At 35.9% G+C, this 17,321-nt stretch overlaps 1 long non-coding RNA gene across 2 annotated transcripts in view; it reads left to right on the top strand.

Annotated features, from left to right (window-relative positions):
* LOC141570666 (uncharacterized) overlaps positions 1-11,911 on the top strand; it is a 48,776-nt gene extending 36,865 nt beyond the window's left edge. For both annotated transcript variants that reach the window (XR_012494957.1, XR_012494956.1), the window contains 2 exons: positions 7,601-8,181; positions 10,928-11,911. This is a non-coding gene — a long non-coding RNA (uncharacterized LOC141570666). The remainder of the gene's footprint in view (positions 1-7,600; positions 8,182-10,927) is intronic.
* Positions 11,912-17,321: the final 5,410 nt, after the last annotated feature.

Below are 17,321 nucleotides of genomic sequence, written 5' to 3'. Positions count from 1 at the left end.
AATATATAGAGAACTGTACTTCCTTTTAAAGAACAACAAAATCACCTTCTCAGCTCGATAGCCTACTTTAATCTGGTGATTAAATTCCAAGGATGAGTGATCCTGAGCTGCCATAAAAATACCAAGTGTATCCATATATTGGATTTTATTAATCTCCTGATTTTGACTGCCTTAGTTTCATTCTTGGAAAATAAACTAGAAAAGTCCATTTATGCTTACATTCTAAAGCATAATTACTATGATTAAAAAGTTGCGGTAACTTATGAGCTGTAAAACTAGTAAATTATATCCAGCCTGTAAGGAGAACTAATTATAAAGCTGTTGCTTGATTAAGGTGTTTATACTGAAGAGTATTAAAGGGATTAGTCCAAAGCTTTACATCCTGCAGCACAGAATGAATATGCAGGATTTAAACGCTCAAATTAATTCAGGTGCAGCAAACAATTATATGAAATAGGAACACTCGACCCAGCTAATGACCACACTAGTCCACCAAGCTAATTTATAATCATGTACTTATTGACCTCTCTGCATGTTCACAAAAGGACTGTTCTCATGCTAATTCCTGCCTGCAAGCCACTGTCATAGCCCTGTGTCTAGGCATCAGCGTGATTAGTGCCAGACAGGAAGTACAGACTCCCTAATATCACTGCAATTTCTATCGTCATGAAACACTTCATCTTGCAAGAAGTTACATGTAAATGATACACTTCGTATTATCATCACCATCAAGAGGAAGCATTTAGTAAGAATATACTATGAACATTTCTAGCGTCTTCACTGAATCGTTTAGGAGTGCTCTAAAACTGACCTCTTTGAGTTTATCAGTTAATTGGAATAAATAGGTCAAAATAATAGCTCGTCCAATTTAAGGTGTAAGATTCCTGTATCAGACAGTTAAGCTGGTCAAACAACATCCCAATCCATTGCTTACCTATCTCTAGGATTTGTTCTGAGATAAGGAAAGTCAGTCCAGGTCCCCTGGGATTTATTCATTCAAGTTTTTCACCAAACAATTATTAACCTTTACTTTGTGCAATATGGAAGATTTTTTTAAAAAGAGAAATTTATAATGCAGCCCTTGCTCCCAGAAACTGGGTAAGGAACATGCACTTTAGTAGGAAAGAAAGATAACCATATTATTAACTGCATATGGATTTGAAAGAGTATTGGCATAAGAGGCACAAAAAAAGTACCTGAGTTATACACAGAAAAGCTGACCCCGCAGGTAATGCAGGCGTCCTATACAAAGCACAACACTGAGAGCCCAAAGACATGGGTTAGACGGAGAGTCTTGCTACTCTTACAAGCTATGTAATTGCTTTAATGGACCTGTGCCTCACTGATGAAAATTTTTACTTCTCAGGTCTAACTGTGGACCTTGAAAGGAAAGATGCATTTTATGTGAAGGAATTTATCTGCTGAGATGAACTCCCCATGTTCAACCAAGGACCCACGTTTTATGACTGAGAGTCTAATAGCCATTTGCTGACCGGGGCTCCTCAGGTACTCTGTTTACTGGGCAGAACCTCAGACCGTACTCTCGGCTTCTCACACAGTGCCCAGTTTGTTTCCACTATCATAATCAACCATTGCAAGGAAACCCTGGTTTCCTCTTTCTACCAACGGACTGAGACCTGCCCTGTTCAATAAGAATGGCACAATTTGGATACATCAGTTACATAAAACAGACTGATTGAGTACCTGGGTGGGAACTTACACTATAAAAGGCAGCTTCCCCTTTGTCTCAGTGGGACACAATTTAAGCTGCTACCTGAATCTTTGCCTCCTGGACTGCAACTTCTTTTGCTCATATAAATGCTTTTTATCCTTTATTACAGTCAAAAATTAATTTTGGTTTCTGTAACAGAATAGTTGAATTAGTACTGTGATTCCCCGAAAATAAGACCTAGCTGGACCATCAGCTCTGATGTGTCTTTTGGAGAAAAAATTAATATAAGACCCGGTATTAAATTAATTACATATTATATTTATTATATTATATTATACCGGTCTTATATTAAAATAAACCGGGTCTCATATTAATTTTTGCTCCAAAAGACACATTAGAGTTGGTGGTCCGGCTAGGTCTTATTTTTGGGGAAACACAGTATGAAAGCTATTATCTCGTATGCACATAAAGAATCATTCTTGTTATCAGGGGGTATCCCTCCAAAGATCCACCAAGAGAGACTACAACTTGTCTCATTTCTTAACATGTCTTTCTTTCTTGTTTACCTATCTACCTATTCATTAATTCACTCATTCATTCATTCATTCATGGCTGCTTTGGCTAGCAACTCTTCTGTTCTGAGGAAAGGTAAGACAGCAAGCAAGAATGAAACTTTTATCTTCTCTCAGTGGAGAGTTTTTAGTCACTAGGGCTTCTTTATCTCAAGGAAGGGTAAAAAAAATGTAAAACTTCGGAAGACTGTTTCTGATGAGTCACAAAAGTTTTGTATAAAGATAAAATAAGTGGTAAGCTTCCGCAACATTCTTGTGGAACGAGGCAAATACATACTTGGATTTCAGAAATACAGACAGTAATTCCAGGTTATCCAAACAAATGAAAGAAAAAGATATAGATTCCAAAATAGTCCCAGAAACACAATTTGGTAATTATAAGACACTTCATTCTTTTTACAAAGCTGAACTCAAGCAATAAATGTGTGTAGAAATATTGTTTTCTCAGGTTGGGCACCATACCTTTTTCTTTACTTATATCAGACATTTACCTAACCATGGATCGTAACTGTGGAATCATCCTGGCTGATATGTGAGAGTGTACATATGTTGGGGTGTTAGTCTATAGAGACTTGGATTTGAATTCTTTCCTGATCTTTGTCTAAGAGTTTTAGAAATCATTGTGAAGGATTCATAGATTTATAAAAATTTGGTCAATACAGAAGTTAAGAGCTTATAATTAGGGAATATTAGAAGACTAACATTCATTACATGTTATATTCTACACAAAGGAATTGATTCAGATCCTGTATGCTTTCTCCCTTTTGTGTGTTTTCTCACCAATTTTTAGTTATGTTGGCTATTGTTTTTGATAACTTTATTTTATTATTGTAAAAAACAGTGTATTATTGGAATGTCTATTATGCCCATTATAGACCTGGTTTCTTTTGCTCCCCTTCTGGTTATCTGGAACAATATGATGGGTATAAAATTTTTTGTTTTACATTATTTTTATTCTATCTTTTAAAAATTTATATGGATAGGTTATACATAATCTAAATGGATAGTGTATACATAACCTAAACCAGTGAGTCATAGCCAAAATGCTCGAGATGCATCGATAGCATGTATATTTAAATGTTAATAAAAATGAACAAAAAAACAAAAGTACAGAGACTACTTCCAGGCATAGAAAATGTCACTTGAAAAGATTCCAGAAGAAAAGAACACAGAAATACTTTTTGGCCTGTTGGGACTTTTATTTCTATAATGTTTCAATCAGCTTTCAGGTGATGATTATAGCTCCTATATTGATAGCTGAGAGCACTGATCCTCAATACTTTTCATACACACAGAACTGACTGTTGGATAAAAGGTGCTTGTGGAGGGCCTGTCTTAAAGGGTTGTAAGGCACAATCATACTTGCACACGACAGGTCGTGCATGATAAAATGAACACTGTGTTTTGTTTCAGTCATCGTTAACATTTTCCAATAAACTACAGGGTTTTTTCAAAAAAATATTTAAATTAAAAAACGAAGCCTTCTTAAGGTAGCTTAGATTTCACAGAACTGTATTTAATCAGTTACTACATGGGGCAGATGCATTTATGAAGTTTTACTGGCAATGATGCTACTGCATGAGTTAATATTGCAATGAAATTATTATTCTCAGCTGTAAGTAAATTAAATAATTAAATTGTATTTACATCATACAGATTCTGATTTTGTATGTGTCTTTGTTTTCATGTGTTAAAATATGACAGAAACTATAGCATTGGTGATTTAAAAATAAAACTAATACTGATTTCTGAAATTTATAATTGAATAGCAGACTTTTGAAAGCTTTAGCAATGATATAAAATGTCTCCAAGAAAGAGAAAAGAACAAAGAGAAAAATGGTAGAGAGAAAATATATAATAAACAAGAGAATAAAAAGGAGATAAAACAGAGTATGAATTTCTGTCTGTTCAGAGACAGTACCCAACACTCTCCAACTAATACTTCTTAGAAGTTTACTCAAAGTTTCAGCCAAAAAGCATCCTATAGCTAGAGGAGCAGCTTTGTTTGATCTGAGAATGCTCTCTTCTTTGACCCATTGCCCAGCTGTGTTAAAGATGTCAGAAAAAGGGGGAGCCCACCTAGCCGTTCAGACCAGTCAACCCTAATCATCCGTAGAGCAATAAGGGCCAAAGCCATACTTCTCCACGTGCTTAGATGGCAGGTTCACTTAGACTACCTTCAGATGACTCCAGAGAATGCAAATTCTTCATAACCTCTTAAATAATGTGATCATCACAATAAAACCCCATCCTCTAGACAGGAGAAAAGCTTTTAGTCTCAATCTATAGTTTAAACATTTTAATGCTAAAGTAACCCTTATCCAATGCAAGAATTTAGTCCTTATAATTTTTAGTCAGTTTAGGCTTAAAAAACAAGTTAATCTTTTAAGATTGTCATCACCCTAATATGTTTCCTTCCTGCACATTGTCTGGCTGTGAGGGTCGGGTGAGGCTTATTCTAACTTCCTGGCAGGGGCAATGAGGAGATCCTGTGCAAAAACAGTGTCCTTGTACTGTCCTGGGGTTCCTATGTTTTGTGACAATGATCTTTGTCCACCTAGTCATCGTTTGCCCTACTAACATTGAAATCTGGTGTAACTTCCCTTTCTTTCCTTCCCCTTGTCCCTTTCTCTCCCTCTCCTTTGCCTCTTTCTCCTCTTCTTCTTCCAACTCTCCCTCCTCCGCCTCCTCCTTGTTTCTCTTTCTCTCTCTCTTCCTCCTCCTCGGTCCTCTCTCTCTCTCCTCCCTCTCCCACTCCCCGGCCCCCTCCCCCCACCGATGGTACTCTATGATTCACTTGGTGTCACCTGGGCTCTGTGTCTTTCACTGAGCTCATCATCTAGGGATCCAGTCCCAGCTATGCTGTCAGATCAGCTCTCCTCTCTCCAAAGCAAGATTACTTCCAGATGAGCTACAAACCTCTAAAGCCTTAACCGGAAGTTCTGAGTCCTCCCCATAATGCACAGGATCCAAGGGCTACACTGAACACTAAACTCTGGTCCTTCTTCTACCATACCATTCTATGCTACTGTCTACATTTGACAGGGTCACTTTCCAGATAGACAAAGGTGAGAGGCAGCAGAAGATTATTCCTCCCATAATTCTAAATATGAATCAGACAAAAGCCTATTGTCTAGGCATTCTCTAACATTAAATCTCAGATTGGGAATATTTGTACCCATAAACTCCTTCATTCTCTGCTTCTCTCAGTATTCCCCAAGTATTCCAGTCTATAACATGATATTCAACCTTCATTCAGTCTGATCAGGACCTGCCTTTTAACTTATGGTTTGCCTGGCCTGGTTACTGACATGCTAGTGGAGGAGATACAGGGATGTAAGGGGGGACACAAAAACTTTCCGAAAAGTCTGGCTTATAAGACTGTTATCTTGCTATAAATCTTATTTTGAATGTCTGAAGCAAAATATTATCTTTCTTTCTCTCCACATTCTGCCTGTAACAATCCTAATCCCTCGTTCCCAGCTACCTCCCCACTACAAGACTGATCCATAACTCTGGTTGAAAGGAAGAAGGAGGTCATATGCACAAATACAAAATGCAAAACAAATTGTATTAATATCTCCCAAACTATTGTCCCTGTTGAGATTTGCATGCCTCTGATGGAACAAAGAGAAATAGGGGAAAGAACTTCCTGTGAAGCTATCCTCATGTATTGTTTTTTTCTGTTGCCTTATTACTGTTTTCTCCAAGCATCTCCTCAAGGCATCTTAGAGCTGGAAATGGCTACCCCGTTGTGAAGGGATCACTCATTACTAACCTTAAAACAAGGAGGACAGAGGTGATCCTGCTACAAATATTCCTGCTCAGCAGCTCTGACCTTAGTTTATTTTGTATAATCTCAGATTTTTGGTCTGTGCTGAACTTCAAGTACCAGTTTAGAAATAGAAGAATAAAAGCGAAAGAACTGTAGACTGAAACCATCAATGGCAACTGATTGTGAGGATGAACAAAAATGCCACCTAGAAGGGAGACAATGACCTTGAGCTCTACTGATCCTTGCATCTTTGCGGAGGATACATTCACGGACAAATAGCCTCCAAATAACCCCAGTCAAAAAGTTATTTACAATTGTCTTTGGCCACATATACTTCTCTATCTGTACTTCACAGGTTTTCTTACTTTACTACTATTAGTTAACCAGAAAGCAGGAGTGTGAATGGATGAGACAAAGCAAAAGATTCTATTGGTCACCATATAATCCAAGAATGATCATGCTTGGAACCTCTCTCTTTATTTATGAAAATGTCTCCTTTTGTCAATTTCTGTATGTAAATATTCAAGGCTCTGCTAGTGGCTATAAGTGGAACAAAGAAGAACAAATCAAGATCTTTTTTTATTTTATTAAAGTTTATTGGGGTGACAATGGTTAGTAGAGTTACGTAGGTTTCAAGTGTACAATTCTGTAATACGTCATCTATATATCACGTTGTGTGTTCACCACCCAGAGTCACTTCTCCTTCTATCACCATATATTTGATCCCCTTTTCCCTCTTCTACCACCTGCCTCCCCCCTTACCCTCTGGTAACCACTAAACTATTGTCTGTGTCTATGAACTTTTGCTTCCTTTCATTTGTTTGTCTTGTTCCTTTCTTGTTTTCAGTTTTATATACACATATCTGTGAAATCATATGGTTCTTGACATTTTCTGACTTACTTTGCTTAGGATAATAATCTCAAGATCCATCCATGCTGTTGCAAATGGCACGATGTGGTATATATACACAATGGAATTCTATACTCCCATAAGATAAAAGATCTCTCTTGTTTTAAGGATCACGCAACTTATGGAGTTGGATGATCAGGTACATAACTATCTAAATACAAAACAATGCCATGAAAGAAGTACACAAAAAGATGAGAGCGATGAGGAAAGTGAGCTTATATTTCAACTAGAGAAGCTAGGATAGGTTTTATGAAGAAGATCACATTCAGCTGAGCTTTGATGAGGTGGAAGGTTTTAGTAAGCAGCAAGAATGGAGAACATATTAGATAAAAATATGTGAGCAAATTTACACTTGGATATTTTGAGAGAGGAGTATTTTAAAGAAATTAGGAGTAACTCAGTGCATTGTGCCATGGCAGGCAGAGGAGAGATGGGAAACAGGAAGTTTAAGAGCAGGAATATAGCTTGGGCTAAATCAAGAGATACCTTGAACACCTGACAGATTGAACTTTATTGTGCAAGCCACTGGAAATGTAGCAGGTTTGCAAGCAGGAGAATAGCTTGGTCTCAAAGCAAGGCTATGAATAGAGATCCATGAAACATTTTAAAATTAGGAAAATAAAAATATTATGGTTAAGACTTAAGAAAATATGTTCTCTTTCTACTTACAGGTGGATTACAATTAAAATTTGTATTCTTTTCTACTGAGTTGGAAACAGTTTCTCCAAAGAATAAGTAAACCATTTTCATAGGGTATAACTGTGGGGACAGAGCCCCAGAGAGTAGTTTACAGGCTCTCGGCCTCACGTCGAAGGGTGCTGGCTCGGGTGGTGAATGGCCGTCGGCTGTGGCTGATTGGCCGTCAGCTGTGGCCGGTTGGCCGATTGGCCGCTGGTATAACTGCTGCGGCTACAAAGGATTGCCGAGGATTGCCGAGGAGCCGAGCAGAGCCTAGCAGAGCTGAAGAGAGCGGAAGAGGAGGGCCGAGGAGAGCGGAAGAGGAGAGCCGAGAGAGAGGAACAGAGGAGAGAGTGGAGAAGAGTCGTCGGTCGGTTGGTTGGCGGAAAAGCGGATGGCAGGTCGGCGTCCGGTGGGCCCAGCCTCCAGTGAGACCGTGGTGGTATGGCTCCCCTACCTATGGCTCCGTGGGTGTTCCTTGTTGGCCTCACCGTATCCTGCGTTCTTATGTGGGGAGCGGGACCAGAGACCCCGCAGGCCGCCCCGCACGACAATCACTGATGCATTTTGCAGAGTAAGTTTTGACATGAGTACCCTTGATTTCCAACCTATTCATGAAATATCTAACAAAAAACTACACACACAAGAGTTTTCTGTACTAAAAATGTGTTTGTAATTTTGGAAAGAGGCTCAGGAACCTACCTCATCAGTGTATTTTCCATGAACTTATTGTTCTTATAGAAATGCATCTATAGAGGATGGAGTTTGGAATGGGAGGTGAGGGGAAACGGATAGACTTGAAAATTGAGACACTTGGCCAAACACTAGTCTCAGCAGACCGTTTTATTTCAATAAAATGATTGCATCATCACCTCTTCTCTCTGGCAAACAGATAAAAGCTGATTCATGATTCTTTTCTATGTGAAGTCCAGAGCACGCACACCTGGGGTACACAGATTAGCACTGGTAGGCAGAGCTCGGGATGGGATTTGGAGATGGCACCACTAAGGACTTTCAGGTGTGCAGTCCCCAATTCAAAAGTCTTGGGAAAAAGATGATTTCATGGCAGGAACTTACCCACATCTTATATACTGAATTTCTTATGCTAGAGTGGTTCTCTCTCAAAGTTTGTGTGTACTAATTAACTGGATTGGCTAATTTACTTATTTGAGAAACAACCTTTTTTAGAGCTGTACTGATTGCTACCATGTTTTCCTGAAAATAAGACCTAGCCGGACCATCAGCTCTAATGCATCTTTTGGAGCAAAAACTAACATAAGACCCGGTTATATTATATTATATTATATTATATTATATTATATTATATTATTATATTACATTATTACATTATATTATATTAATTATATTATATTATTATATTATATTATATATTATACCAGGTCTTATTTTAATATATTAAAATTATATTAAAATAAGACCAGGTCTTATATAAATTTTTGCTCCAAAAGACGCATTAGAGCTGATGGTCCAGCTAGGTCTTATTTTCAGGGAAACACGGTCTAATGTAACAGGAAAGATACCTTCAAACATAATGCACCTACAGATGGCAAATATTAACTTGGGAAAGTTTTACTGATTCCTGTAAAACCTTTATTGAGCTCACCTGTTTGGGTAGTTAGGATACATTTCCAGAGAAGTTAACTTCATCATGGGTTTTATCCCCATTGCTTTATCTTCCTAACAATACAGTGAGTTCAGAGAGAAAGTGGATGTTAAGTAATTTCTTTGAAATCACACAACCATAGAGTCATACAAACCACTTCAGTCTTTTAGCTCTAACCTTGTGTTTTCTCATTGGATGATGTGTGAGTAGCTGCATTAGATTCCTGCAGATAATATTGGTGTGAATAGTCCTCAGAGTATAGAACTACCCTCCCTGTCTACTCCTTCTGCTCCCTCCCTGTCTGCTGGTCTGAGCTTGAAATGCAGCCTTTCCATATTCGACTAAAACTAGCATCATTCCTTTAGTCTGAACATCAAGTTATGCTTTCCTACTCCTATATTTATCAGGCTTGTAAGATGCAGAAGCCATTGAAATGATGTCCTTTCTTGGAAATTATTTCCTTGCAATAATTTTCCACAACATCAGAGTTTCCCTAAGGGAATGATAAAGATCTTTGAATAAATATGACTGTGCTCTGAGTTAAGCATTAGTTAATGTGTTTAGGTGTTTTGCCTGGCTCCTCCGAGGCCACCAAATGTCTCTTGAAGGAAAAAAAATATGATCCTGATTTGTCACTTGGGGCTGATATGAAAGGTTCACCCTTTTAGCATGCATGGCAGTTTTTCCTCAAACGATTCCATTCTTCTAAAATATTTTTTCTTACTATTAGAATGTTTATTGAGGTCATTAACATGTTCTATAGTAAACATGGTACAATTCACTACTTCCAGGATTAAGTTGGATAATAATATTTACTTTGGGTTGGACTTAGACCTGAATCTTGGGAAGTTTTAAATTTAATCCAGATAAATTAATTTTGGCTACTAAATAGGGATACAAGTTATTTTTAGTGATTTTTTTAAAATCATCATTTTGTGCAGTTTAGTTGAAAATGCAACTAATAAATAAGAAATAAAATGTGGGTTTTTTGTTTTTTTTTTTCTAAAATAAGCTTTATGGCTTACAAGGGCAATAATAGTCACTATGCTCGTTGGAATGTGTGGCTTATAAACTAGTTACCATCCAAAGTAAGAAAAAAGTTATTCATACATACAATAAACTTGGATATATAACTACCATTCTTGAAACTTATGACCTTGCATTACCAGTGTAATTAACACAAGGGAAATAAAAGGAAAAGGAAAGCACCCTAATCAAATATTCTCTACTGTTTCCATGCCTCTTCTTTGGGTTTTCTTCTCTCCTCCATTAATTCTCCATTTGCATTGCATATGAAGGAAATCTTGCATTGATACACTGTTAAACAGCTGTTAGAACCTATATTTTTAGATTTCTTGTACTGGTTTTGATATCTGTAATTCTAGTTAATGCTTTCCAAAGAAGAAGCACTTATGGGTGCAATGACATTTTAACTACCATAATGATCCACCCCCTAGCCAGCACAAGCCTTGGGCTATATTCACTAATGGGAGCTATTTGGAACTCCCCTGCTGAATAACCATAGACAATCCTGACTTGCTTACTTAGACAAGCGTCCAAAACTGATTTTCTGATTATGACTAGAGTCAGAAGTCATATTAATCTCAAATGCAGAAGTGCTATTTCTTTATCACTTACCACACAATGAAATTATCTTATTAAAAAAAAAAAACTAATGTGTGTTTCTTCCCACTAGGATGTAAGTTCCAGGAAAGCATCTAAAAAATTGCCTGCCACAGTAGATGCTTATTAATACCTGCTGAGTGAGAGAATAGATGAACAAGAAGCAAAGCAAACCTTGCAATATTTCTGGACATTACCAATCAACAGAGAAGCATGAATGGAAAAGGGAAGCAACTGTTTTAGGTGAATCACTCATTACTATTTGTAAATTACCTTTGACCATATCCTACTTTATATTTTAATGGCTAGCATTTTTTTCTCAACAATTCATACCATTTTTTAATTTCCACCTGTTCTATAATTTAGCTTTATGTTTTTGCTGCTTTTAATGGTGTTATTGCTTCATTTTTACCTTTGATTATTCTAACTAAAAATATTTTAAACCTTAGTCTGTTCTTTATCAATAACTTTATCAATGGTTACTGTTTTGTTTCTTTCTTAGCATTACATGATTTAACGGATATTGGAATTTTGATTTACATACTCATTTTGAGAGGGAAATTTTGTCTTTTCTGTTTTGGGTTTTTAGTATTGTGTCTTGGGCGATTTTTTTTTCAATCTTTTAAAATTGACTGAAGCTTGTTTTATGGCATAGCATATGATCCGGAGAATGTGTCCTATGCACTTGAAAAGACACATGTTCTGTTGTCCAAGTGGATCATTCTATAGTCATAGACGTCAAACAGGTCAGGTTGGTTGATGGTATTAGTCAAGTCTTCTGTATCCTTGCTGATTTTGTCTAGTTGTTCTTTCTACTACTGAGGATGGGTATTAAAATTTCTATTATTCTTGAATGGTCTGTTTTTCTTTTCAATTCCTTCGCTTTTTGCTTCATGAATTGTGAGGCTCTGGTTCTAGCTGTGTATACACTTATAATGGTTATAGCTTCCTGATATGTTGACCCTCTTATCATTATGAAATGACTTTCTTTGTCTCAAGTAATATTTCTTGCCTCAAAACCTATTTTGTCGGATATTAATATAGCCAACATAGCCATTATAATACCATATAGAATAAAGTTTTAAGAAAAATATTGTAAGAGTTTACTCCAAATATTTTGTCCTGCTTTTCTTCTGGTGTTCTTTATGTGAAGCTGCCATCAGACATTTGATTGCCACATTGATTTAAGGGTCTAAAGATATGAACTGTACAGTCCATACTTATCATACTTTGATACATGGTTGCCATAGTAAAATATGTGAATAATTCATCTTTTCATGTGAGATATCTCTGAAGATCATTTTAAATATTTCCCTGTGATGAAGCATTACTCTTGGAAATCAATTATAGTATTCATGAAAATAAAGTCTCATATAAACTCCTAAAATGGTCAGAAATAAAAAAGTAATAGCACTTTCACAAATTCAAAATAATTCATCCAATTATGTAAGAACATTACACAGTAAAGCATATAACTTTAGGTATCATTCTTTGGCAGAGTCTATTAGCTTGGCACAATGACTATTTTGGTGAAAACTTTAAATCATAGAAGACCATTTATCAGATTTTGTTTATATATAATCAAGAACTTGGTAAAGTCCTTGAAAATATAATAAACCCTATAGCAAATATAGAATAAGATATTTCATGCATATTTCATTACTACTTTCAAGATACATGTGTGTTGAACTAAAATTAACATTAAATAGAATCTATTTTGGTTTTAACAATGTTTGGAATGGGAAATATTTTTTGCCAAACATTTCATTGGCTTTGGTTACAATGACATAGATACTGAGATTCTTCTTCTTTAAATATATAACACATATTTACTCAGTTTCTATGTGCAAGACTCTGTACATAGCCCTGGATATAGATGGGTGCATTCAAAGAGCTTTCTCTCTAGTTCAGTTGTTTGCAGGTAGAACATAATGTGATAAAGTCATCCTTGGGAGTTGTGAGAAGGCTTCTTGGATGACTAGTAACATAGGTACTGAATAGTAAATAGGAGTTCTCCAGGTGAAGAGGAGGGGGCATAAAAGAGATCACAGGCTGAGGCAGTAGTATGCGTAAGAGATTTTAAACAGAAGATATCCTCTAAAAAGAAGTTGACTTTATTGTGGAGTGGCAAAGTTGGAGGACTGGAGACAGGTAATAAAAATCTTGCCATAAACCAAGGTGAGAAGAAAGATGGCCTTTTCTTAAGTAGTGTGAATGGTCATGGAGAGAAAAGGATGAATTTCGGAGCTTCAAAGGAGAAAACTGACATGACACATATTTTCCTTGAAGATGCAAGCAGAAAGAGAGGGACGCGAGGAGGGTGATTCCCAGGGAAGTAGCTTGAGTAAGTAGATGAATGGAGTGGCATTTACTAGACTTAAAACATCAAGGATGATCACGTGTAGGGAGGGAGTGGGAAGCAGGTGTTTCCAGGGTGGTCTCATGTATGTAAGGTGATCAGTTTCATTTTTAACATGTGAATTTAAGCAGTTTCTAAACAGTTAGTTTATCTGCTAGGAGATACCTAAGTAGATAACTAGCAGTCAGATAAATTCATTCTGAATCTTAGGAGAGAGATCTCTGGTAACATAAAATTTTAAATCAGCCTATTATAGTCTGCAGCTATGGAATTATCCATAAGCAGCAGATTAAAAAATCAAGGATAGACCTTGAAAAATTAATTGAAAGTCTTGGGGAGTGGGGCCAGTGATAAGATTGAACAGTAAAATGCCTCTAAGTGTAGAAAGTCAGGACAGGCTAATATCCCAGAAGCCAAAAAGGAGTTAGCTACCAAGTCTGGGAATGAATGTATGTGTTCTTTGTCTTTATATATTTGGTGACTTGAATAAAAACAGAATCTTTGGAGGGGTTCAGACTCAGACTGTATTGCAGGGAACTAAGAATTAAGTATGTCATAGAGAACTGCTGCAGAAATTTCCTATTTATTTCAGTATTGAAATAAATAACAATATTGAACAAAATAATTGAGTAATTGAGAGTAGAAGAATATCCCATGCTGTCCCAAAATGTGGCTGTAGGGGTTGTAGGCAGTAGGGACATGCCACCCCAAAATATGCCACTTTAGTATATTATTTAAAGCTGTAGGCACTTGAAAAACAGCAAATGCAGGGAGAGGCTTTCTCTGAACTCCTCTTATCTGCTTAAAAACAGAAAATCCAAAAAGAATTCAATTGTCATAAATCCCCTCCCAGGGAGTTTCTTCAACCAGGGAGGATTGATTCATTACAGGGGAGGAGATTCCCAGACATACTTTGTCACAAACTATCATACCACCCATCTATTCTTCTAAGGACCCATTCATCTTTCATTCACTCTCTGCTGAGAGGCCTACATCCTCCATCCCCTTCCCCTATTAATATGGTATTTAAGCCTGAATTCTAAGCCATCTCCTTGAGTTACTCATTTTAACTTGGGTATCTCCCATGTATACATGAGGCATGCATGCTAATAAACTTCTGTTTTCTCTTGTTAGTCTGTTTTTTATCACAGGGGCTCTCAGCTAAGAACTCAGAAGGCTAGAGGAAATAATTATTCTTTCTTCCCTACAATAACAAATATACATTTATAGCCAAACTTTCAAGAAAAAAAAAATTTTATATGCCACAATTGAGGAGGAACCTCAAAGCCGGAGAAAAGAATGGTAACTAAACTCAAGTGATCCACAAGGATATTGGAAATCAAGATGCAAAGTGGAGGCTGGTGCTTTAATGCCTGCTGGAGAATGTGAGACAAGGCCTTAGGTCTGAGCACAATGAAGTTATTTATTATCAGCTCAACTTCCTGGATAACTTCATTACCACCCATCGCAAAAGCCAGAAAAAGTAAAACTTTACTGGACAGTAAATTTCTTAAAAGTCACTCATAAGTAGTTGTAATCCCAAATTTGCAATATATGCAAGTGAAAACTCCAGGTACAAAAACTATTGTATAATTCCTGAAACCCAAAGTGAGGAATTAGAATGAAAATAGTCTTGCTTCTCAGAAGTTCATAGGTTCTCAGGAGAGGCAAAGGTAAATCTACCCTTCAAACTTGCTTCCATAACTCAGAGCACTTACAATGAAAACATCCTTCATTGAAGAAGAGTAGCCTCTAAATATTATACACCATACAAGGACATGAACCACCATAGTGGAGAGTCAAGTAAAACTATTTTTACAAGTGTGAAGTTAATTTTTCATCTGTTTCAAGAACCTGGGCTGTGAAGAAAAAAAAAGTAGGACATAAACTATATATATGGCAACAAGGATTTAAGAATGAGAAAAGAGTTGATTATGTGTATGTGCTGATAAAAAGAAAAAGCTATTAGAATGGTAAAATTAAAATCATTTAAAAATTGGGGGAAAATCAATGCTAAAATGTTTCTGAAGAAATATCTTAAGTGGAGAAAATTAGCCATAATAGTAGGGAAAATATTATTTTGCAAAGAAAAGAAATAAGATACAGGTGAGTAAGAATATATAGGAAAGAGGAACAAGAAGCACAGTTTTCAATTTCATAACATGATTTCACTTAATTCTTATAACAATGATGAGATTTTGATGTTGTTACTACCTGCAAAGAGAATCCTACATTGATTGATTTGCCCAGTTCTTCTGCTATTAAAGGCAGAGTTGGGATTCAAATCCAAGTATTTTCTCCTCATAATCCTATGCAAGCCTCATGGAAAAAATTTTAGTGAAACTCCAACACTATTGAGGTGACCACATCAATCATTACAACATCCTAGTAAGAGCTATCAGCTATTTTTTAATCCTTATTTCAAAATGAAGATATTATCATGCCGTTTCTACATGATAAGCCAATATGACATATAAGCTAAATACACTAAAAATGAAAACATAGACTGTGCTTACATGACACTTCAACTAGATAAAGCAAAATTACCAATTTACAAATTAATGCTGCATAAGAGCAGCATGAATAAGTTGTCATTGAATTGACCAGTTGTACTGCATTGTCTGTGGATACACACGCCTGCAGCACACACACGTAGTCTGGTTTACAACAATCACAGGTGTTCCTACATCTTCCTTTAGTGTTCAGTTTAAATCCAATCTTCTTAAAGAAATCCATCTTATCCACCCAATTAAAAATGGGTTCACCCTGTTAAATTCTATCACTGTATCTCTTTCCATAATACCTCCCAATGGAAAACCTGTTATCTTCTAGAACAACTTCTAATAAACTTCTATTTGAGAAGCACAAATTTAAAATATCAAAGATTAGTTCAGGACATTCATTAAACTACCCGACAAATACTTTTTTGCTACTACGCACTAGATACTGTTATAGGCATAAGGATACAGCAATGAATAAGGATGCAAAGTACCTGTTTACATAGAGCTTTATATAAGAAAATAAAGTAAATAAATAAAATTAATACTATAATATAAAATTGGTATAACATTATGGAAATTAGTAAAGTATAACACATAACACTAGGATATAAAATGTGCATAATATAGTATATATTATGTTATACACATACTATAATATATTATGACCAAGAAAAGATCCAGTAATGAAGAAACATAACAATTTCTATGAATCGTGTAGGGTTGGAAATAGTTCATATTCCCACCAGCCAGAGTGGAAAAACCTTGTAATATATAGGGTTGAGAAGTTGGAGGGTATTGCCTCAGTAGTGAAGCCAAATTATGCCTAAAATAAAGGTTTAGCTGGTTCCATCTAATAAAGCTTAAAGGAATATATTAAGTCAAAATGTTTCCAATTAATTAAACTGCATCCTTAGACAAATAAAGCACAAAAATATGTAAAGAAATGCAACACAAAACAAAAAAACCTCTAGCACAAAATTCATAAAATTAACATTTACATTAAATTAAAAATTACCAGGCATGCAAAGAAGCATGAAAATGCCACCCATAATAAAAAGAAAATCAATCAATAGAAACAGATCTAGAAATTACAGAGATAATAGAACTAGGAACAAAAGATTATAAATAACCATTACAAATATATTTCCTATGTTTAAGAAGGTAGTGAAAAGCATGAACATCTTAAGAAAAGACATAGAAGACATATTAAAATTACCTGAGATGTAGACCATATGGAATTAAAAGTAGACTGGTCATTGCAAAAGAAAAGATTAGTGACCTTGAAGATATAATAATAGAATTCATCCAAAATAAACACAGAAAGAATGAAAAAAGAAAAAAAGTTGAACAGAGTATAATGAACTTTGAGATAACATCAAGGGTTCTATGGGCAACTGGAAAAATAATGGCTAATTCTTTTCCCTAATTTGAGCGTAATAAACACACAGATTCGAGAAGCTGAAAAAACACTAAACACAATATTTAAAAACAAACAAACAAAAACCTATACCAAAGTACATTATAATCAAATTGCCTAAAACCAGTGAAAAAAACAAAACTTGGAAAGAAGCTATGTGGGTGGAAAAAAAGATATTACATATAGAAGA

This window comes from Rhinolophus sinicus, linkage group LG03 (genome assembly GCF_036562045.2).
Source record: "Rhinolophus sinicus isolate RSC01 linkage group LG03, ASM3656204v1, whole genome shotgun sequence".
NCBI lineage: Eukaryota > Metazoa > Chordata > Mammalia > Chiroptera > Rhinolophidae > Rhinolophus > Rhinolophus sinicus.
The sequence above is the reverse complement of the archived record's forward strand: the minus strand, read 5'-3'. Positions and strand labels throughout refer to the sequence as shown.